The 23,950-nt window shown below is 43.0% G+C and overlaps 1 long non-coding RNA gene across 1 annotated transcript in view; it reads left to right on the plus strand.

The window, feature by feature from the left end:
- LOC135258519 (uncharacterized) overlaps positions 1-16,502 on the plus strand; it is a 33,007-nt gene extending 16,505 nt beyond the window's left edge. Inside the window, exon 2 of the long non-coding RNA XR_010331022.1 lies at positions 16,286-16,502. This is a non-coding gene — a long non-coding RNA (uncharacterized LOC135258519). The remainder of the gene's footprint in view (positions 1-16,285) is intronic.
- Positions 16,503-23,950: the final 7,448 nt, after the last annotated feature.

Genomic DNA, 23,950 nt, shown 5'->3' on the forward strand with positions numbered 1-23,950 from the left:
CAAGGACCCGAACCTGGCTCCAGCAGTGGCGCAACCGGTCATCCTGGACCTGCGCGGTGCCGAACTGTCCTTTACGTTGTGCCTGGGGAGGGAGATTGGACAAAGTTACAGGAAGTAAGAGCTCACCTTCCCCATCCGCTTCTTCTGCGGCCTCGCCTACTCCAACCCGTTCCCCGAGCCAGGCGGCATAGGGTTGGCCTGATGGACGGACACGGGGTTTGGCTTGTCGGGGCCATGACCCGGTTCCCTTCCTTCGGGCTCTTCTGCCCCCCTTCTGGACAATTCTGGCGGCCTGGTACAGGGCGTCAAATTGCTCCGTAGCCAAGCGCCTCTGTCCCTGGGGCAAGCGAGCTGGTGTGGGGGCCGGGTCGGTGGGCATGGACACATCCGAGGGCGATTTTCCAGAGGTGGGCAGCAGGGTGGGCATTTTCCCTCCCCTTCCAGACTGAGACGGGAAGTGGGGTGTCCACGCATGTCCGCCGTGGTCGCCTGGAATCTGGGCCTGGGTCGAGCCTGGTGGGGTCGGCTTCCGGCCACCTCCAGCCTGGGGGCGGAAGAGGGGGCGCTCGGTCGATTCTGCCTTCAGCATCTCCTGCGTGGCTTCGACCCGCTCCACCAGTTCCACCAGCTCCTCCGGGCTCTGGGGAGCATGTTGCCCAGCCAGCTTCTTCGCCCCATATGGCAACGCCCGGAGGAACCGATCCATGGCGACCCGGTCGAGGATCTGCTCCACAGACCGGCGTTCGGGTTGGAGCCACCGGGTAACCAGCCTCCGAAGTGACGCCATTTGGCTGCGTGCGTTGACCCCCGGTTGGTAGGCCCAGGTGGCGACCTGTTGTCCGGCGGATGTGGGGGATACCCCGGCTCTGGCTAGTATCTCCCTTTTTAGCCTGTGGTAGTCTTGGGCCTCTGCTGCCCCCAGGTCTTGGTACGCTTGTTGGGCCTTGCCGGTGAGGAAGGGAGCGAGGGTGTCGGCCATCTCCCGGGGGTCCCATAACTCGCACTCGGCCACCCGCTCGAAGGTGTGGAGGTAGGCCTCCACGTCATCGGCCTCAGTCATCTTTGTCAGGACGTCTTTAGCCTTTGTCCTGCTAACCGGGAGTGGCACGGCCGATGCGTTGCGAGCCTGGACCAGCTCGGTGAGCCGGCCGACCTGTTGAGCCATGACCTGGGCAGCATGCTGTTGTCCCAGGTTAGCCTCCACGAGCGCCCGCAAGAGGTCCTCCATATTGCAGCTAAATTGGGGGAACACCAGACTAATGGAAAAGGGGGGGGGGGGGGGAGAACAAACAACAACAAAAATTTTTTTTTTTTTTTTTTTTTTTTTTTTTTTAAATTCTACCGCGAGAACGAGTGTAACATTTGAGCTCGAGGTAGTTAGCTGCAGTCTGCTATTACTCCGTGCCTATGCCCGCTTTCTCCACCACTGTGGCACCGCACGGGGCGTGACGGTGCAGGCGGGGCGGCACAGAAACGCACAGACCGGAGGTTTGGGGAAAAGTAGCCCAACAGGGCCTTTTATTCACCAAAAGTAAATACCCAACCCAAAACCTAACTCAACAACAAAAACCTCCTGTCGGAGTTAACTTAAAGTAAAGTGAACAAAATTAAGAAACAACGGCGTCCGGGAGACCGCGGAGGGGATCCCTCTTCAACTCAGGAAGAGGGATGTTGTCCTGCGTCTCCACCGGCTTCTGCAAAATAGGGACAAAGTTATTAAACGGTTTTCAGCTCTCCTGCCGCCCAAAACCCCCTCTCCACAATGGAGACAAACAGCCTCCTTTTAATCCCCCAGCCATCTCCCTGGAGTGGCGGCAGCTGTGTTGCCTCATTGATGGCAGGTGTGCTGCCTGCCAATGAGGGAGGTGAGGAATGTTCAATCTGCCGCTCTCCAGGGTCCTGTGGCTGGGCTTCCTATTGGGGCGCTGTCCTGGGTTCTGAAGAGGCGGCCTGGTGGCCGGTTTTGGCTGACGCCTATAGGGCTGGGAGGGGCACTGTGGAGCCATGCCCCGATCCACGCCACAGCGGCCAGTACCGTTTAATACGTGCCAACATTACTTTTTCTTTAGCACATAAGCCACGGGGCACTCTGTAAGGTACAAACCACTTCTGAGGCGAAACTCTTCTGGTGTCTGTGCTTTTAAGTCCACCAAAAGATAACCGTAAAGGTTTCTGGTTGCAAGCTTCAAGGAAAAACTTTGAATGTCTAGGATACATTTGCCGAGCTGAAACATTAACCTGCATTTTATCTTGAGGATTTTTGAACAGAACAATATAGTTTGCGTTAAGATTTATTGTGAGACTCTTTTTACCCTGAAAAAAAAGGTTTTGCACTAAATATATAATGCTCAAATTTTTGTGGTGCGTATACTTGGTAAAAGCTTTTTCCACCTCTGAGCTTTCACTGGCTGCTGAAATTAGGTCAACGATGATCAAATTGGTTTTGTGTAAAGGAAGCAACACTTCATCGGTCAAAGATTCAGGAAGTCCTACAAATCGTACATTCTTTATTTTACAAAGCAGGCAGTTCATCGTACATTGGTTGCCAGCATGAATAAAACCAGACAATATTCTGTGGTACGTGGACAAAACATGAGATGCGTTTTCCAATATCATTTTCACAAAGACACAGTTTGATGGTCCTGAGATGATGCATGAAAACGGATGTTGAAGACGGCTGTCAAAACCCTCATCCCCAAACACTGATTTAGAAGCCATATGGTACTGTTAAATTGGGGAGCAGGACTCTTTTGTTGTACACTACTCTGAATTTTTTAGAAACTGAACGGTTGCTGAGTGAGAAGCCTTTCTTACACTAAACAATTTGCTGTGTGCTTGTGACAATTTCTTTTGGGTTACGTACATGATGACGCACCAAATCTGTTAGGGATGAAAGATTGACAACCTGTGTGTTAGTACAATGCAGTGTTATACCTTTAGCTTTCATGCAAGATTTACCTAGCAGTGTTCTATAGCCGTATGTCTTGGGCCCCCCCGACACATATTCAACAATGTGATCACCTGGGTCCAGTTCGCTTGTCAGCTCCCCCAAAAAGTCCCCGAGAGGAGGCACCCAGTCACCTGGCTGACTCACAAAGATGACAGAATCTGTATCGTGGTACAGAACCCTGTCAGGCAATTTATCCATGACGGAATAAAGCTCGAGCTGGGCATAAGCGGTGGTGAATGCCTCTATGAACACATTGCTGTATTTGGGCGGTTTTGGGAAACCCTTTGCATGTTTCCACTGGACCAGAGGCACGTCTTCTGTAAGAAATGAAAAATGTGAGACATCATACTCACCGGGATCCCGGATCAAGGTCGTGTTTGGCTGTTTGGTTCTCTGTCCGAATTGACCCCCAAAGGCTATTTAAAAACAATTTTGATATCTGTATTTTGGCTTTGTTAACCAAAATATTGTTTGGGTCTAAGCAGATGCCCTCCTTCTCCCAGTAACTTTGGACATATTCCGCCTTGTCAGTGTCATTAGACACCCAAGAGGGGTACCCAGAAGCTTCTTGTTTCCCCTTTAAATGAGTCTTAATGTAGTCACTAAAGAGAGAATCAGACCTTTCTGGAAAAAGTCAAACTTCAAAAATTTTGTCCATTTTGTAGCCTTTCTCAACAGCCTTAGCTAATTCGACGGTACACTATGCACCTGTGAGAGAACGCAACTCATCAGAATGTTCACAGCTACCTTGATGCTCAGATTCCGCACAAGTCCTGCAAAGTGGAAACATTAATTTCCCCGAAACCCCGTACGGTAACACTGGTAAGAAAACCTGTCTAGGGGGGTGCACCCTGGCTTTGACCAGACCAAAATAGTCTTTGATTTGATCAAAGTCCCGGAAGATGATGGTGGGGTGGCCTGTAGGGTGAACTTTAGTCTCGTTCACAAAAGGGTATAGACTGGTGAAATCAAAATAATGTATTTGCTCATCTTCTTGAGCTTTGTAATGAAGGTTTAATGCATTAGTTTCACCACAAAACAGAGCATCACGCGGTTCCAGACGTTCCGGATAAACAAGATATCGTAGGAACGTCTGTACCTCCGCGCTCTCCTGCTTAAGTCTTACCCATTCATGCTCCCACATTGCAACCACATGCAGATTGTAGGTGTTACGCAGAGTATCAACTTTTTCTTGAAATTTGTTATACATTGCGCCAAAATTTTTGTCAGAGGGTTAACGGTGTTTGGGTCTAAGCATTCCGGACACCCATGAAAAAAACAGACGGCCATTTCATATGCTGTACGCGCCCCTTCTGACTCTGAATACCCATCAAGATAATAAGCACCCATCTTAACCTTACCCCGGTTCAGAGCATTTTGAATGAATACATTGTCATGCTGACTCAGATATTCTAACCACTGAATGCCCGGTGTGGAAAATGACTTTTGCTGTTGAATGTAGCAATGTAGAATCGGGTGATGTTACAGCAATGGTGTAAGAAACTCGTGCAGTACTGTTTCATACAAACCGAGGCTATAGTTTTACAATGGAAAGGGTCTACACCTGTGTTCCCAAGAACCTCGGTACGGAACCTTAAACACACTTCACGCAAAATGACAACTTCGCTCTGACAGTACCTCAGCCATTTCTTTTCTAAAGTAAAACACCCCTCCAGACACATTATTATACCACCGCATAAATTCATCCCTCTCCTTTTCCATCATTGTATCAACCCCATAGTACAAGGGTGGTGGGTACAGGCAAATGTAATTCTGGTTACCGATTGCATTCCAGAAATGGGGAAAGTAGCCTTTTTTTGAATTTTCAAAACCTAGAGCAGCTGGCATTGCACTCAGTTTCATTGTTAGAAAACAAAGGGAGTCAACATACCTCTGGTCAAAAGCCTCGTCAGTAATGCACATGAGTTTACTGCCCTGTACAATTAGATGCGGTGTTACACCTTGGTCAATTAAATACAGCATCAGCAGGTAGCCATCGTACCCCTTTGAATTGTGTGTGATGAATGTGTAGCCCTTGTACTTTGGAGTCCGATACCTTTGGTAAAAAGCCTCTATGCGTTTATCGCCAGACACCACCCAACGCTTGCCGTTAAAATCAATACAGCATATGAAATATGTTGGCTTTATATTGCAATATGTTGGCCTTGGTCTTGCCGACACTCAAAATCATAAAACACGTAACGCTGGCTGGGGCTTTCAGGTTTCACCCCTTGTATGAAACACTCATGGCTACTCTCAGGAGTCAACGCCGCCTTGCAGGTGTTGCAACACTGTGGACTACAACTGTGCGGTTTAGGGGACCCATCGCTGCTGCTGCTGACAACATACTTTGTACAACATTTGGGGCAAAACTTGGCAGTATCGCATGAGCTGAGCATTTTGCCACTGACACCCTGTGTTTTCACAACTTTATGCTCTTTGTAGCAAAACTCTGGGAAACCTTGGGACGCGTTTGCTCACACATTGATTTTGCACTGCTCATAAAACATTTGGCGCTGTAACACACGTCGCAGTGGTACTGACAGCTATGGTCTTTCTTTGCGCTAAAGGGCGTATAGCAATAGTCGCAAACATATGCACTGCCCAAGAAGCCTTTCAAGGACTCTGTGCCATAATAGTGGTCGGAGGACGTTTGAAAATTTGTAAAGACACCATTAGCGGCACCATGGCGCCATACAACTATCTTGATGCTTAACACCCGCTCAAACATTTCAATGTCCGAAAATTGACCTTATGGTGGACGCTCAGACCTACAGACCGCTGTAAATGTTCAGCCTCTCCCTCAGCCTTGCACGTTGTAAATGCCAGATTTAAAAGATGCGCTAAACAAGTGGCAAAACAGAGGTTATTGCCCCTATTGTAGCTGACAATTAAATGGCGTAATTTCTTGCAAATTATTTGATTTTTGAGAAACGTTGACAATTTTCGACGGGCTCCACCATTAGGGTTTTTAATAATGTGAGCCACCAGCTCCAAAGTATCATCAGATAGCACCTCAAAATTGCTCTGAATCAGATTTTCAATCATGCTTAAAAAAACATCAAAATCAATTTCATCCCCGGTTAACTGCACAGTTACACCCCCAGACAGAGAATCCCCCCGCAACTCTAACTGTATAACATCGTCAGGGGCCGCCAGCTCGTGAACTTTGTTCATTAAATGTTCTAACGTGTTTAAAACATGAACATAAAACTCTGCATAGTTGTCCACATCGTACAAAGATGCAAAGTTAAACCATAACCTAATTTCTGTATTGTTGAAACGTGGTCTGCGTATCACCTGCATATCTGTATCGTTAAGGCCCCCACTATTTTGGTCATCATTAGTATCTGTAGCTGCATGCACGTTATTGTCGACAATGTTAGGTCTTATCTCTGGTTCTACGTAACTACCTATCACACGGTTTACAGCGTCCAAAGCGCGTAGCAGCCCCCCAAACACATCATCACCCCCATGCTCTACAGGTTCAAACTCTGCTGTGTTAATTGTGCCTCGATTAAGATCATTAATAATGTGTAACAGGTTAGGGTTAACCGCTGCTTGCTGCTGTTGCAAGTTTAAACTGTTAGTGTCATGGTTAGTATCATGATTAGCATCCAACATCCGGTTTTCATCATTGGGTCTTTTATTACTCTGAGATTCAGAGCGTGTATCTCGTGGGCGTTTCGGTGCCATTTAATATTTTTTCTAAAATATTCAAATGTTGTCTGGAAGCGTCCAACTCACAGTTCAACAGCGACAAAATTTGCATACACAGTTCTGATTTTTGGGTTTCTTGGACATCAACGTTTATCGGGGGTGTTGCGGCTGTTGCGGCTCCCTCTGATGGTGTCGCGGATCCAGGCCTCAGTGTAGCCTCCGAAGGTTGAAGCAGCGCTTCTCGATCCAATTCCACATCTAGAAAATCTGTGTCGGTGTCTGAAATGCTATCCTCTGCCACATAAAGAAAGAAAGAAAGAAATTCATAATTAATTATGATTTGAACACATTTGTTTCTGCAGGGTCACAAATTACAAAATCACAAATAAAATCTCACCGCGTTTCTTTTCAGACTTGGAAAGTGTACCGAAATGGTATCCATCAAAGAAGTCGATGCCTCAGTGACCCCTTCTGGTTGACTTTCAGGGGCTTTTAAAAATAAATAAATAACACAACTCAGATGACTGAAAAATAAATGTTAAAAAGTGAACATAAATTTTAAAGTTTCATACTCTGTAGAAAGTTGGATATTTCGGCGTCCACTGATGCATGAACTTGTGCTTCACTAGTCCCTTCACGCCGCACAAGCAGCCTCCCATTTGTTTGTCCTGATCCTCCTAGACCAGTGGTGTAAAACTCGTTGCCATGGAGGGCCGTGTGTATGCAGGTTTTCATTCCAGCCTCAGATCTTGATTATATAATTAGTTAAATTATTTGCTGAATTAGGTATGCAGGTTTGTGCACAATGGTGACCTGACGTCTATGGTGACCCACATTGTCTAAATAAAAATTTTCTTATATTCTGTGCTTCAATGCAGTTAAACGCATATGGCTGAATGAGTAATTGGACTCAATTAAGGCAGCATTAATTGGTTGGAATGAAAACCTGCATACACACGGCCCTCCATGGCAACGAGTTTGACACCACTGTCCTAGACCTTTCTGCTGCCTTCGACACAGTCGACCACCCCATCCTCCTGTCCTCCCTGGCAGCTATGGGGATCTGTGGCACAGCGCTAGACTGGATCGAGTCCTACCTCTCCGGTCGCTCCTTCCAAGTCGCCTGGGCTGGTGCAGTATCGGCACCTCGCCCCCTTGCCACAGGAGTTCCCCAGGGCTCAGTCCTTGGTCCCCTCCTATTCTCCCTGTACACCCAATCTCTTTGTCCTGTAATCTCTGCCCATGGTTTGTCCTATCATTGTTATGCCAATGACACCCAACTCTTTCTCTCCTTCCCCCCCTCTGACACACAGGTCTCCGCCTGAGGGACATCCAGAGCTGGATGGATAACCACCATCTTAAGCTGAACCCAGGTAAGACAGAGATGATCTTCATCCCTGCTCCATCCTCTAATCTCCTTGACTTTTCCATTTCCCTAGGGGACACCGTGGTGTCATCATCACCCACCGCAAAAAACCTCGGAGTGGTGATGGACAACAGACTGTCCCTCTCCCAGAACATCACGGCAGTGAGTCGAACGTGCAGGTTCTTCCTGTACAACATCCAGAGAATCCGCCCCTTCCTCACCACCTACGCAACCCAGCTCCTGGTTCAAGCGATGGTCCTGTCCCGCCTGGACTACTGCAACTCGCTGCTGGCTGGTCTGCCAGCATCCGCCATCAGACCCCTGCAGCTCATCCAGAATGCTGCAGCGCGTCTGGTCTACAACCTCCCCAGACATTCCCGTCACCCCCCTGCTCACTGACCTCCACTGGCTGCCTGTTATGGCTCGCATAAAATTTAAGACCTTGGTGCTTGCATACCAGGCAGCTAAGGGGTCAGCACAAGGATACATCCAGAGGGTCATCAGACCCTACACACCAGCCAGACCTCTCCGTTCTGCCACCTCTGGACGCTTGGCACCTCCCCCTCTTCGTGTCTGTACTTCCCGCTCGTGTCTGCTGTCTGTCCTGGCCCCTCGCTGGTGGAATGACCTCCCCGTGGCGGTCAGACCAGCAGAGAATCTGACTACCTTCAAGCGCAGACTAAAGACTCATCTCTTCAGGCTGCACCTCTCCCCACCCCTCCCTAGCCTATAGTTTAGCTCAATGTACTTAGTTAGGCTAATGCAATCACGTTAGTTTTTATTTGGCAGGATTGTTTTTATCTGATTCTGATTAGGCAAATGTGATTTCAGTGCTAGTTTGTACTTGGCAGGATTGTTTGTTTGTTTGCTGAACAGGTTACCCTACAGGGTTGGAGCCCTGATCTATGTGGTCACTTCTGGCACTACGATCTTTACTTCACTCTAGTGTATTTCTTTTGCACCTCTGCACCTTGAACTGATGCACTTGTTGTACGTCGCTCTGGATAAGAGCGTCTGCTAAATACCTGTAATATAATGTAATGTAATGTGCTTCTACCAATTGCATCGGCCGTTCCAAATCCGCGACTACGGGTGTAGACGGGTGTGATTGTCGGCTAAAGGCAGATAAATAAATAAATAAACATTTTAAAAGTATACAGAGAGAGAGAGAGAGAGAGAGATTGACAAACATACTCTGCCGAATAGACCCTTCTTGGCTGTACGCAAGCTGAAAGTTTGACGAGTCAAACACGAGATGTGTCGAATCGGGTGTGTCTGTCGGGAGCAGGAACTCCTCTAAATGTGTGATATGAATCAAGACGTCGAGCCTGAATAATTTTCTTATACATGTAGTTATAGATGCAAAATTAAACTATAGGTCTAGCAAGTTACATACCGGATAGGCTGCCCAGTTCTTCGAGCGTTTCCTGACCATAGATCATGACTTTTCAGTGGCATTAATCAGTTATAATGCCGTCTTGATGGGGGTGGCTGACCTAATTTATACCCTGTGGATGGGGTTAATTTGTAACTCTGCACCCCGACACCCCACACCAACAAGTTTCCAGCTTTTTGCAGTTCATTTTGGTAATTAAAAGAGACTGTTGTCCCACAACGTTGCTTTGTTAATGGCTTGACATATTATTTTGATGACTTATGGAAATAAGAATTACTTATTTAATAGGCTAATTATTTAGATAGGGATTGATACATAAACATAGAGTAACTTTGTGTAAAAAATAGTCTGATGTCTGTAGGCAATCATAACTTTGTCACAGGAAATTGGCTAAATGACTAATGCCTGTACTTATTCTACTTTCTAAAAAAACTCTTAACACTTTAAAACTTCACAAAACTTAATAAAGCTTTTCCTTGTTTTCAACTCTTGCAAATCCTTGCTTTTAAACCTCATTGCTTTTATAACCGTTTACGTTGTATCATAGCAAGCTTACTTGCTTGCTTTTATACATTTAAAATCGGCGCCCTATCGGCTTGTTAAGACTTGGCATACTTGCATGGGCTTCTTTTCTTAAAATTAACGTAGGCTACAAACCACAGCTTTAAGCGTAGTTACTTACATATTCTCGCATATTGCTTGATTTACTGGTAGGCCTACAGATTGAATAAAATGTTTCACGTTGCACAAGTACTGATGTCTGTAGGCAATCATAACCTTTATAGAACAAACTAATTTGTGATGTTTATTAAATCTACTGATCAATAAGCTCATTAGTTCTGCTCTATCATAGCTTAGTCGTGTTTTTAAAACAAAGTGTTTATTATGGCTGTAGGCTAGCTAAATATTAGACAAAATCTTAACAACGTAAAAGGCGTCCCAGAACATTTGTTTTGAAACTTTGCGCATATAATTCATCCCACCTTAGGCTACTTGGGCTATAGTCTACGTGAAAATAAAATTAGGCCTACTATTATATTGCAGCTCTATTCTGCAGGCCTATTGTTTTGTTAACGTCTGGAGACATAATGATAAAAAGTGTTTCCACTTTGCCCTACTAGTTAATTGGGATGGCAGGTATGCCCCATACCTATACAGTACCGAGAGTTTGGCACTTTCCAGGGTTCCCCAAAGAAATAACCACATCAGCCACAGACACTCAGCCCTTAAAAACATTTAATACCCATACTTTTTACTCTGAAACATTTGCGGTTTAAACAGCTAGTCTGCCTGTGGCCTAGTGGGCAAGGTCCCAGTCTTGGGAACGTGGGGTTCTAGGTTCAAGCCCAGCTAGGAACACGTTTCTTCGACCTGCTTTTACCCTCACTAATAATTGTCTACTACTTCTCAATTATTGCTTTTGCACCATATCTACCTGCCGTTCACCGAACGTATACACTGCATTATGACGTACCTTCTGCACGTTCAGTTATTAACCGACTACAATATTGCAGAGCCATATGGATTCAACGGGAGCTCTTCTGTGCTTACTCGCCTGTGTTCCTTAAAACCACGGACAGGTTTGCTAATGATATTTCACGCATTGCACAGCTATGTCATGGTGCTGCACTAACAAAGTCACACACTGGTAAACCTCCGGTTGAAGGATTGAATCCCGCCTCGCCCTCAGGCAGATAATTTCCTCTTTTACACTAACGTTTTCTTACGCTTATATTTGCTTTACCAAAACTCACTCACGGCCACCCATATGCATTTCATGATGGCAAATGTATTCCTTTTATTAAAAAAGTCACACCAGTTCACCACTGTGCCATTTCTACTAACTATATTTCTTCACTTGGCTACCCTACAAAACCTTTTTATCGGCAAACGCCACGTTTCTACATTCGTGTTACCTCGCCCTGTTCTCCATCTAGCCACATACAAACAATTACTACGTATGTACGTTCTGCAACTCCCCATTAAAACATTACATTTAAATGCATGACTCACTCATAATTATAACTACTAGTACTGAACATGACAAAAGCATATCAATGCAATAGATTCCACACGTTACTTAACCCTCCACTTTAATGATCAATGCTTTATACAGACTGTTATATAGCTATACCCTTCGATAAGGAAACTAAGCTCGCTCGTGGTCACTTAATTTACTTCGCACTATAGTCTGTGATCATGTCAACCTTCACCTACATGCCCATTCTGCTAAAAACATATTGTTTCAACTACGCAATTTCATAATTTCTCCTAATTTATCCCACACTGTTGTTATTTCCTCATATGCAAAGCCTGCTGGGACATATGCATCTGCTCCTATTCTCCACTATCAAGTTTTCCGGTTCTAGCTTAGCAAAACAGCAAAGAGGATTCCTACCTGCAGATAAGCCTATCAAAATGCCTTATAAACCTTACAAACACTAAAAGTGCATCTCCACGAAATAACAGACAATGGAGCAGGACAGAAGGGTATACAAGTTGCGACCTAGGGAGCTCTATTTCTACGGGCTTGCTGATTCTTTTGTCAATCAAGGCTCGTTGGATGGCCGTCAAATCCGTGAGTACATACACTAGCCATATTTCACCTGCGCTTCTGATGCGTTTACACTTACGACACCGCACCCTTTGTCACAGCCACTGTTTTACATATATAGCAAACCGAAACTGCTAAACGGTACACGCTCATCAGACTGTACAAATTCACACAGGGATAGCCATAATCCACAACCGTTTCTTACAGGGTCACTTCGCATTTCTCACTCTCATAATAAAACGCTTTGCAAAAAGAAATGATATCTCATAAAAAACACGTTTTCAACGTACAAAAATGCCAAGTTACTCACACATACAAGACATACATCGTCTATAACTCAGACTGCCAAAATCTAGGCCTGCCATTAAAAGTATTGATATCAAAATGACGCCAAGTTACGGTACTACAAACAATATAGGCTATCTTGCCTCGCCGAAATTAAATAAAATGTATTCCAAAGCAATACTACCCAATATTTCCTCAATTCTTTCAAGTCACTTGGCCCTGAGATATAAATAGCTATATGTTAGGCTCTTTGGATATTTAAAGAGACCATCATTCCACAATGTTGCTTTGAAGTAGTTGCACATTTATGAAAAGTCAGAGCCCTCTCAAAGCAAACCTCCTCCTCACAAGACAAACCACTGCCTATGTTTTCGTCACATGACAAAAACTCGTCACAGCCTATGCCACACCCACAAAACTTTTGCGAGCCTGAACGATCTGACAGTGATTCCAGTCGGACCTAGACATCGGACATAGCTGGTCTTTTTGCGCTCTCTCTTGACAATTACGGACATCAATCCGAAGAAGGCTTTCCGCAGAGAAAATAACCTCGTTTTGCTCGTTTCTCTGTCTAAATGTCTTCTTTCTCTAAATGTCTCTTCTGTCATAGTTTTTTAAAAAGAAAGTCTTTTTTCACACATAGCCTGATAATTTACAACTGTCACGCTTTTGCTTTACAAACAATTCTAAGATGTAACTATTTGCCATTTTCAATTGTTTTACAATTTTAACACGCTTTCGCTTTTCTTAAATTCTATTTGACACAAAACTAACGCTCATACACACAACGCTGTCTCCTCATCTAACTAATAAACTAATCTACCTTATGAAACAACTACCAAACTTTTCTAACATAATTTCTACTTGTTTTAAACATTATAACGCATGTTATAGGAGTGTACAGGACGGAGTGTAGCACAGTGGGTAAGGAACTGGGCTTGTAACTGAAAGGTCGCAGGTTCGATTCCCGGGTAGGGCACTGCCGTTGTACCCTTGAGCAAGGTACTTAACCTGCATTGCTTCAGTATATATCCAGCTGTATAAATGGATACAATGTAAAAATGCTATGTAAAAAGTTGTGTAAGTCGCTCTGGATAAGAGCGTCTGCTAAATGCCTGTAATGTAATGTAATGCATGTAACCCTATTAACGCATTCATTTGCCTTTTCGGGTATTTGGTGGCAGATGGTGTTTCAAAACAATAAAATGTTTTAAGTTGCTAAAGCATTTTTACACAAAACTACCCTTTTCAAACACGTTTAAAAGCACAAAGATTCAACAAGATTCAACACTTTCCCTCATGGATTATTTTACTTTTAAAAACAAACATTTTCATTAAAATAAAATATAAGCCAAATCAATGCACGTGCTATGCTAAAAACCAACAAACCTAAATAAAAATAACTCCCCCGAAAATAAAAATAATATTAAACAATGACTATATAAAATAAATAAATAAATAAATAAATAATAATTAAAAAAAAAATAAACAATGCGTATTAAAAAATTATAAACCACGGGGGGGGGGGGGGGGGGGGGAAATAATTTGGCGGGGGGTAAGGTGCTGATAAAGCCTGAAGTGACGGCCGTCCCTGTGGTAACCGAGTATCCGGATAGTCTGGCCTTTTCTGCCTGTGCTGTAACCCATGCCATGTCAAAGCGTCAGGCCTTGAGTGAAGATGATATTGATTTGTTTGACAACTTTGTTGCTACTGGTGAGTTAGGCTTATCTGTGCCACCTCTGTTTGATAATCTGTCATCTGCTGTGACAGAGGGTGGCGACGTCGATAAAATAAGCCTTGGTAAGGTGTCTATGGCAGGTGAACAGCTTGTGTGTGAGCAGAGAATGGATCCTGAGTTGTCATGTTTTTTTGAAAGTGCTGGGTCTGCAGAGGAAAGTGTGTCTGTGTCTCGGGGGTACTTTGTTAAACACTCTCACTTAGCTCACTTGCCTGATGCTCAGTGGGCGGACATTGTGGAGTTGATTGTGTCACACAAGTCGCTGTTTTCTGATGTACCTTAATGCATGACCGTCTTGCAACATGATATTGATGTAGATGACTCCCCACCGATTAAACAGCATGCATATCGTGTTAATCCTGAAAAGCATCAATTTAAGAGAGAGGTTGAGTACATGCTTGAGCACGGGATTGCTGAGCCCAGTTTGAGCTCGTGGAGTTCTCCCTGTCTCTTGGTTGATAAGTCTGATATATCTAATCGGTTTTGTACTGATTTTCGAAGAGTGAACAGCGTGATGAAACCTGACTGTTACCCTTCGCCCAGGATGGAGGATTGTGTTGACTGTTGGCAGTGCCTCCTGTTACGACCCCGCCTCTTTCGGCCGTCGGGCTGGCTGCTTGTCTTTGTCTTTGCGTTCAGTGTTGCAGATGCCCAGTAGGTGTGGTCGGGTCATTGTTTATTAGGAACACCTGGGCCCAGTGTTCCCTGCACACCCCACTTGTTCCATGATGAGAGAGATAGGGGAAACTCTGCTCTCCACACTCCCCAGCTTTATCTTTGTTTTTCCTTTTACCAATGTATATTTAGTTGTTTAAAATAAATGAATGTTTCTTTTTGCTGTAACTTCTTGTGTCACCTCCCGTTATTTGTCATGGTTTTTGAGCCGGCCATGACACTCCTATGTAACCAAACCAAACTTATGTTATTCTGTTGCCTCTGACATATGACTACCTTGTCTGTGAGTTTTGGAGTTGTGTGTATGGACTGGGTAAGCTGCAAATTAATTGCCCTTCTTGTGATCAATAAAGTTGTCTGAATCTGAATTTGAATCAAACTTGATTTGCTTAAAGGGTACTGGCAAGTCCCATTAACTGACCGGGCTAAGGAGATTTCCGCCTTTGTAACACCTGATGACTTCCTACAGTATACAGTGATGGCCTTTGGGATGCGCAATGCGCCTGCTACATTTCAAAGGCTGGTTAATATTGTATTGTCTGGTCTCTCTGGGTGTGAAGCCTATTTAGATGACTTGGTAATATATTCTGATTCCTGGCAAAGTCACATCCATCAGATAGGGGAGGTGTTTGAGTGATTAAGCAAAGCAAACCTGACACTTCATTTGGCTTAATTTGACACTTAATGTGATTTTGGTCAAGCAACCATGGTCTATCTGGGAAAAGTGGTGGGCCGAGGTGAAATGCTTCCGGTCCATTCCAAGGTGGAGGCAATCGTGGCATTCCCTGTTCCTGGTCCCAGACGAGACCTGCGCTGTTTTCTTGGGATGGCTGGCTATTACAGGGGGTTTTGTAAAAACTTTTCTGCCGTTGCTGCACCGTTAACTGATCTGTTAAGTCCAAAAGTTTGGTTTGTGTGGTCTGAAAATTGTCAACATGCTTTTCAGCAGATTAAAGCCCTGCTGACTAATGCTCCTGTGCTTGCTGCGCCTGACTTTGATCAGCCATTCAAACTGGCAGTTGATGAGTGAGTTGGGGCAGGAGCTGTTCTGCTTCAGGATGGGGCTAATGGAGTACATCCCGTGTCCTACTTCTCCAAAAAGTTCAATCGTCACCAGCGCATTTACTCTACCATTGAAAAAGATTCCCTCGCTGTGGTTCTGGCTTTGAACCATTTTTAGGTGTACGTAGGGTCATCTAATGTTCCCGTTACGGTTTATACGGATCACAACCCTCTTACATTTTTGCAGAGGATGCGTAATACTAACAAAAGATTGATGCGTTGGAGTATTTTTATGCAAGCCTTCAATGTTAATGTAAAACGTATCCGTGGCAGGGATAATGTTTTGGCGGATGTGTTGTCGCGCTTGTAATAACCTTGCATTGTTTGTGATTGTTGTTTTTATGTGAGAAAAAAAAAAGAAAAGAATAATCACTAACCGAGGGTGGGGGTGTTACGCGCTCCTCCCCCTTTTGTGTTCTTCTCTCTCCTCTTTCTCTCAGGTGCTCCTGATCTGGTGATTAGCAGGTGGCCCTGCCCCTTATATAAGGGAGGCTGGAGGAGGAGGAGCTCCCTCTCTCCCAGATGAAACGGCCTTCCTGACCATCTTAGTGTTTTGTTTCTTTTGCTCCTTTGTGTTTATTTCCTTTTGAGGATGGAGGTCTGGTAGGTCAGTTTTCGTGGCTTTATTTGTTAGTTTAATAATGCACTGTTTTTGGTAGTTTATGGGGGGGAGGTTCTGGGTTCGATGGCCCATTGTGTGGTTGGCCCAGACTTCCCCATTCTTTTGTTCTGTTTGGCCAGGCCTCCAGACTCCCGTAGTTTTGGTTAATTAATGGCAACTGTTTGTTAGTAAAGTCTTTTTGCTTTGAAACTAATCCTCGGGTGTGGCGTCCTCTTTATATGTTGCTGGTCACAAGGTTGAGCCAAATGTTTTTTGTTGTGGCCGTAACAGTGCTTATTCTGTACATTGTCATGTATTTAAAGTTTGACGGTGGATTTGATGATGGTGATGGTGACTGAAGTGCACTAAAGATGAATAAATTCATCAGTAACAGAAGAACCATGGTGTCGTGTATTTCCTGGAGGGAGTGACAGCTGAACTCGGACCTGCGTGAACTTTCCCTAAACTGCTTGTGCCCAACAGCTCGTCAAGACGGGAAATACAGATAAGCCACAGCGTTAAAGACACTCAAGTTCATCAGTTTTTTCATGAAGACGTCCATAAGTCAGAAACTAAAGTTTGTGTTCTGAAGGGTGACACAAGGATTGAAAAACTAAAAGGGACTGTGTGTAGCCTAATAAGTGTTTTACAAGATATGAAGGGGCATTGATGTAATTGATTTATTGGTACTTGGTTTATATTGATCATTCATTATTTAATTGAAGAAAGGTAATTTATTTACTTTGGAAAAGAAGAAAATCTTTTGTGTACATTTAAGTAAGCTGACATTGGAGGGAAGGTTTCTATTGATGGTTCAATATTTGTCTATGCAAGTTAATTGAAGTGTTGCCATAAGGACCTTTGTAATTGACTCTGTAATATTTTCAAGCCTTTATATTGCTTACTTTCTTTTAAAAGGTTGATCTTGAAAGACAGTGACCTAATTTAGTTTAGCCTATTCACTTGAGTATTTTTGTGAAAGTGTTTGTTGTTGACTACACTGCTTATGTGGGACAACTTAATTGTGTACAGGTAATTTCCAAATAATTTAAAATGTCACAAACATGTAAAGAGACTCAGTGTGTAGTAGCTTCCATAGAACAAGCGGCAGAGCCAGAGCAGACTGATGAGTCTAGCGTTGTACAACAAGCAGTACAGTCAGAAGAGCCTCGTAGAGGTGAAAGAGCCCTTGTAGTGTTCTCGTGCAGTGTGTTGAAACTCTGGCTACGGTTTAAACTTGGTGTTTAGTCAATGAAGACAGTCGTAGTAAGGTTGACCATTTACTGTCACGCTTCCTCATTAACAAGCTGGTGAAAACTGTAAATAAAAACAATACAACAATATTTGGTGTCTGTGTTCTTAACTAAATATTACATTGTACATAGCTGTAAATATGACTATACATTGCTGTTTTGCACTGTAGGTAGCAGTTACTCTGGCTACTAGCATTGCTGTTAGCTTGTACACAATAAACAAAACCGTTTTTTAAATAACTTATCAAACATCATTTTTAACAAAATACTACTAGCATTGCTGTTAGCTTGTACACAATAAACAAAACCGTTTTTTAAATAACTTATCAAACATCATTTTTAACAAAATACTAATATGTGATCTTTAACATGTCTAATGTCAAATAAATCAACTCTCGGTATTGCCTCTATGATGCCTCCTAGTGGATGGAGTGTATTACATTCAGAGCATGCACAGCATGTCTGTCTTGTTTTTCTGCAGAGCTAGGAAGTGGCTAAACAGGACGTGACATCATCGCATGACGCAAACAGACAAATAATATCAATTTTGCTAACTAGTTTGTTAAACTAAAGTAATTGTCAATTTCTCATTTTCAACTAGAAATAGGTGCCAACAAATTATTTAAAGTTGAAATTTGAGAAAGTTGTGTTGCCTTAAAGGCAACACAAGCCCACACATTAACAAAAAATGGAAAGGAATTTCAGAAAGAAAAAATGAAAGGGCAACTCCTTCGCTTTGACAGTATTTATGAACGCTGGAAAGCTCTAACTAAGGTGGATAAAAATCTGTAATAAGACAGGATCCCAGTAACATCCTACACAAACACATCAGCACTATTCAAAAGGAATTGTCTGAACTGAATATTGTTTACGATGAATACCGAAGGATTGACAGCCCAGCTCACGACACGCGCCGCAAGCTGGACAACTGTATATCAGTCACCAGGATTGTTGTACAGAATGCTCAGTCTCAAATTCAAGGAACAAAGGAAGAGCATGATTTAGCCAGATGCCAGCTCTGTATTTGCATCTTCATTTCCAGTATTGCACCTCCAGCCTTTAATTTCTCTAAGGCTAATTCCATTCGCTCTAATGTATCCTCAGTCAAAAGACAAGAAGCTGCTGCTGAGTATGCAGCTACGCAGGCTGTATTGAAGATTATGGCTGAGCAAGAGCGCCACCAAGAGAAACTGCAAAGACTGCTGAGGATAAGCGTATCAAAGCTGAGGATAAGCTGATAGTTAGCAGATAGCAGACCAAGAAGCAGCTGCATGAACTCACCGTCTTCAAGGAGAAAGAGAAGAGACTGAACGTAGAACAGAAAAGGACAGACAAGAGGCTGCTCTCTTAAAGAAACAGCAAAAAGAGAATGCTGCAAAAAAAAAAGTCTGTAGAAGACTTGAAAAGAGAGCTTGAGTGTTTGGAGGAGCTGAAAGGCTGAATGCAGCCAGAGCAAAGCTTCAAGTCTATGATGAAAATGAGTTCTATCAAGACCAAGGACTTATACCACAGTACTCTGAACTGCCTACAGTTATGCAAGCAATTAATCAGGTGAACCCTGTGTATCAGCACACACAACCACTAAGAGACGTGGCTCCAAGAAGTATGCTTCAAGATGACACGGGAAAGCTTGTGAAAATTTTGGCTGAGGTTATATCAGCAAATAGGCTACCCATTCCAGAGCCTACAATCTTTAGTGGGGAACCACCCAAGTTTAATCATTGGAAGTCGTCGTTGGAAGTCGTCATTTCAGACACTAATTGAGAGGAAAAATATTCCAACTACAGAGAAAATCTTCTTCCTTCAGAAATATGTTGGAGGAGCAGCTAAAGAGGCCTTAGAAGGCCATTTTCTGCTTGATTCAGAAGATTCACATTACGCAGCATAGGACCTGCTCAATGAAAGATATGGCAAGCTTTTTGTAATTGCCATAGCCTTCCGAGACAAATTACATGCCTGGCCAAAAATAGCCTCAAGGGGGAGTGCTGTGTTAAGAAAATATGTGGACTTTTTAACAGTTGTGAATCTGCCACTGCTCACAATGAGAGTCTAAATGTTTTAAGCGTATTTCAGAAATGTCAAAATAGCAAAAAGTCTAACCCGATGGAACAGATGGTAGGACAGACTTTTTTATTTGTCACGAGGAGAGGAATCTAGTGACGCTAGCCCTGTCTACCTACGTCAATTGGGGGGGGGGCAGAAAGAGATTTTGGGGGGCAAATTTTTTCAAGGCACAGTGTGCGCTATACAGTTTGCAGGCCTATGTTGCTTAACAATTTTTTAAAACTCAAGATCATTGACTCAGTCTTTTCCATTTAATTTTATGCACATGCCCAATTATGTAGTCAAGAGGTTAATATCAGACTCAGAAGTAGTGTTAACATATTTTTTTACACAGATAAGAGCCAAAATGGCAAACAGAGAGCAAGCTGTGGGTACATGAGTTGTGAGCGCTTGAGCCCCCAAATTTATCATATAATTCATGGTGAGTAGCTCAGTGAGGCTGGTTCTAACACTAACCCTTAAATGTGAACTAACCCTTTAAGAAACGCATATGGATTACAGTTATTCTTATCTGAAATTTTGCAGTAGTTCACAAGGTTTAGCTTCTCACCCATTTGACAGGCATCCAACAAGCCTTCAAATGCAAAATTATCATCAAGTTCCTACAATTTCAGCTCCCGAGCTCTGATGCTCTTGGGAGGAAGTAGCCTAAAGCCAGTCCATTTAGTCTTGCCTGTCCGATGCTGCTCCTCAAGTAGGTCTAGATTAATTTTAATTTAAAATGATTAATTTGTTTAAACAGGGCTGTGCTGTTGCTACTGTGACAGGTAATGTCATAACCACAGTAACCAAAGGTTACTGGATGATGTACAATACGCATTGTCACAAGTTAGACTGAAGCGTGTGCTAACAAAGTTTTAAAACATGGCCTGAATTACAGCAGTTGAGCAAGGAAGATTGTTGATATACCTGTTGTGAGACAGACTTTTTGACACGGTTGAATTGCAGTTTTGGCTTTTGCTTTTTTTAAAAGCCATCCAACTCTGACTACTTGCCTACCTTTCTCTCCAGGTCCATTTTCTGTTTTCTCTGCTGAGATCCACTTTTTGTGTTTATAAAGCATTTTGATATGCTTAATTGTAACTAGGACCCCTAATAATAATAAAAATCTGAACAAAAACAATAGAGCTTCAGCAGCTGCGCTGCTTGAACCCCTAAAAATCTTTAAAACTATAGGGTTCCCATAGTAATGAGTACCCATAATAGGAAACCCATAGTAATGCATTTTATTCTTGCTGTTCTTTTCATATACCCAAAGCACTGAATGCAGACAATTGTTCAAACTTATAGTGTAGTCTGTTTTTCCTATTTTTAAGTGTAAGACAGCTGAATTTCTGATTATTTCCACTGCAAATGATTGCCATTTCACACTTTCATGTGCCACATACACTTTGAATGACCACATTCTCTTCAGCTGGTAAGATGAAAAATCACAGGGCCAAGTTACATCATTAGGAAATCATTAGAATCGTTTAGGAAATACTGAGCATCATTGCTTTAGAAAAAACTGGTTTAAATTGTGTGAGCTTAGATAGCCCATGAGCCTCATTTTGATATAAATACTTTCAACGGCAGGCCTACATTTTGCTAGTTTTCATTAATGACTTAGGCAGTGCTTTATATACATTAACCTAGCATTTTTGTGCATTTGTAAACATGTTTTTGTTGAAATGAAAATTACGAGATCCAGGGCTCCAGACTAACTTTCTGCATTGGTTGCACTGGTGCACCTAACCTTTTCATTTAGGTGCACCAGAACACAATTTAGGTGCACCCAAAATTTTTCACCGTGCCTTTTGGCGCCGCAATAATATATTTTAAGCGTTACTTTTTTTGTCAGTTCCCATACACATAACACGTAATTTCTTAACACATTATGTAAATGATTGTAAACAGGAATAAAGGTGCGGTTAAATGCTTTTTTTTTTTTTTTTTTTTTAAATCACAGCACAAACAAAAAATCGCAATAACCTCAATTGTTTAAAAAATAAACTTAAAAAGTGCTGATGTTTAAAGTGCTTGACAAACAAAACTTTAAATAAATAAATCAAACTCAAATAACTCAAACAAAAGTGTGCGCTGCTCCCGGAGGAGTGCAGGGCTACACACTAGTGATCGGCTCTGACGCCATCCGAATCCGCATGTACACATAAACCATTCACCCGCCACCCACCCGAACGAATTATTTTCTCCGATTTAGAGACCCGCACCCGATCACTCATTACCGTTATTTCTCATTATTTAGCAGCTTTTGCATATGACATACCCAGCACTTGACTCGTCATGGTTAAGTATTTCACGAGGGGGCGACATAGCTCAGGAGGTAAGAGCGGTTGTCTGGCAGTCGGAGGGTTGCCGGTTCGATCCCCCACCCTGGGGCGTGTCGAAGTGTCCCTGACCAAGACACCTAACCCGTAATTGCTTCCAATGAGCTGATTGGTACCTTGCATGGCAGCCTTTCACCGTTGGTATGTGTGAATGGGTGAATGAGAGGCATTGATTGTAAAGCGCTTTGGATAAAATCGCTATATAAATACGGTCCATTTACCATTTACCACTAAATCGCTCCCACACGGAACTTTTCTGCCCTTCCTTTTTTTTGTTTTTAATTCTCCTTTTTTAATTTTTTCTCGGATCTTTATCGCCTCCATTGCTGCTTAAGACAAATGGACACCGCAACTGGCACAATGAGAGTCTGCTAATTCGTGCCTGACGAAAAATGAAACTTAAAATGTGTTCACACTAATACACACATGCCTTATTTTTTCCCCCACCCGCATTCAGCGAAGAAGAATATCAGGGTCAGAGCCAATCAGAGGCAGAGTAGGGGCGGGTTTTCGCAGAATGCGGATGGGAAAAAAAAATAATGCTACACCAGTCTCTGCGCTACACACATACACATACAGAGACAGACCTGCTAAATGTCAGGCGCACCGGTGCGACCAATGAAAATGGTTGCACTCTGGAGCCTTGAAGAGATCAAAAATATCATAAGGTTCTGTGTTATTTGAATCACACCAGATGAGCCATCTGAATGTTAGGAAAATTGGATTTATTGAATTAAAAACACATTCTAAAATACGAACTGCTGGATTCTGACACAACCACATTGTAGGCCTAAACATAAGCATCTTTTAATTAACATTGAGCAAATCCACACTTTCATTTGATCACACCTTGCTTCTCTTTTCTAAAAAGGCTTATGTTTTGAAATCCCTATGAGAAAATGAAAGCATATGCATATTTGCTTAATATCTTCTCTGTGCAAGATACAGACTGTCAGAAATGTAATCTTTTTCCCTCTTCTCAACGTCACAATCACAGTCAAACAAGAAAGGGAGACTCGTGTTTTAAGTTTTTGAGAGAAGTGCAAATTTCACACCTTTTTCCTTTAGCCACTTAGCGCAAACCCCCTAGTGGTCGACACGCCGCCGTGCCTAGATTATTCAACTCAGACATTCATTGCACCTGCAACCAAAGTATGAGTTGAAAACAAAAACGCTTTGTTTTAGTGTCATTAGTAGATGATACACGACAACCATGTCGAATATGGAGTTTCGCATCGCCACCATTGTCACTCTCCCTGCAGTCTCATCTGAAACTACACCCCCCACCCATGACATAATGGACAATATTTTCTATCTGGGCAATCATAAAAATATTCTTTCATCACAAAAATTGTATTTCGTCATAGCAACAAGATAAACTCAACAATAGCCCTAAGATATGCTAGTACAGCAGTGAAAACGCTGCTCACTGAATAACAAAATTAACAAGACAAAAATTATACCGTTTCATTCTACAGTCAATATCTGAGACTAAATACTGAATAAAGATGTCCCTTTTGAGACCGAGTGGTCATATATTGTCTTGGACAATCCATTTGTGAAATATACGCACATTTGTGACACCTGGATACCTTCCAAAATAGCTGTGCGTAATACATGTGTTGTTTACGATGTTGTTGCCCTTTTTAGTACAGACTGGCTTCTTTGAATCGTCATCGGCGACCTTAATAATCATAGTACTCAGTGGGGATACAAAGAAACGAACAATGATGGAGAAGCGGTTGAGGAGTGGATGGACTCAAACCAGCTCAGTCTCATCCATAACCCAAAGTTACCCTCTTCTTTCAATAGTGCCCGTTGGAAACGTGGCTACAATCCTGACTTGATTTTTGCTAGTACCAACATCGCAGACGTCTGTAACAAAACAGTCTTGGAACCAGTCCCCAACACCCAACAACATCCTATTGGGATTAAGGTCCAAGCAGTTGTAACACCAATAGCTTGGACCTTAGTTCAAGAGGTGCTTCAACTATAAGAAAGCCATTTGGGAGAGTTTT

Source organism: Anguilla rostrata, chromosome 7 (assembly GCF_018555375.3).
Source record: "Anguilla rostrata isolate EN2019 chromosome 7, ASM1855537v3, whole genome shotgun sequence".
Taxonomy (NCBI): Eukaryota; Metazoa; Chordata; class Actinopteri; order Anguilliformes; family Anguillidae; genus Anguilla; species Anguilla rostrata.